This window comes from Arachis ipaensis, chromosome B03, assembly GCF_000816755.2.
Source record: "Arachis ipaensis cultivar K30076 chromosome B03, Araip1.1, whole genome shotgun sequence".
Lineage (NCBI taxonomy): Eukaryota > Viridiplantae > Streptophyta > Magnoliopsida > Fabales > Fabaceae > Arachis > Arachis ipaensis.
Window position 1 is genome coordinate 41964700 of NC_029787.2, and position 1006 is coordinate 41965705.

Sequence of the window (1006 nt, forward strand, 5' to 3'; positions counted from 1 at the left end):
TCATAATAATAGCAAATGTATGTGTGACGTTGTGGACTTGTGGTGATATTTTTAGGGACATTACCTTAACAATGAGAGCCACAAACGTCGTCCCTAAACAAACACTTAAACAGCCATTAGTCCACACAAAGATTAAAACACTTCAAATAAATCATATATATTTATGCACCCTCGAATTAAATTCCTAATCTAAAAGAACCAAGACACATAGAGCTAATCTAAACTCAAGGTCGTCTCCGAAATTAATTGTGTATAAAAATAGTTTATAAAATTTTAAGTGAATCAATTATGTTCATAAAATTGGCAAAAAAAAAAAAAACGTCAGATTAATTAATTCTTATATATGTAGAGGCGGATTTAAAATCTTATATGCTATTACAATGAATGTGTTAGGCAAAAAATATTGTTACTTACAGAAAATTGTTTAAGCAAATAAATATAAGATAATATTATTGTCAATTTATATTATATTAATTTTAAAATACCAATTTTAATTTATTAGAAAAAAATTTTAATTGACACAAGCAAAAGAGTAGTTTACTAGTTTTAACTAAAATTTAAACTAGATCCAAATTACGGAACATGTTGTCTCAAAGATATGACAATTAATAATAACAATAGACTTTTAAAGTAGAAAGTGTAGGAACGGTTATCAATGATAGCAATAAAGCATCAGCAACAAATGCGAGAATGGTTACCAAGTGAAGTTTAAAAACCGGTGAAGATATTGTAGGAATAACCGTCGATTAACATTAGGTTAGTGTATAAATAAAATTTTGGATAAATATTGTAATTAGTTTAGTTTTTCTAAAAAAAATTTGGAAATTTAAAAACATTCTCAACCTCTTTAGCATTATAGAGTATAATTGAAAATCTTGAATGATTTCTTTAAAGTTGGAATTTAAATTTGTACTCTATTTTTTATTTTTAATTAAATTTTTTATTTTTATTTGTTTTTCTTTATTTTTTTAATTTTAATTTTTGCATTTTACTTTGTTTCCAGCAT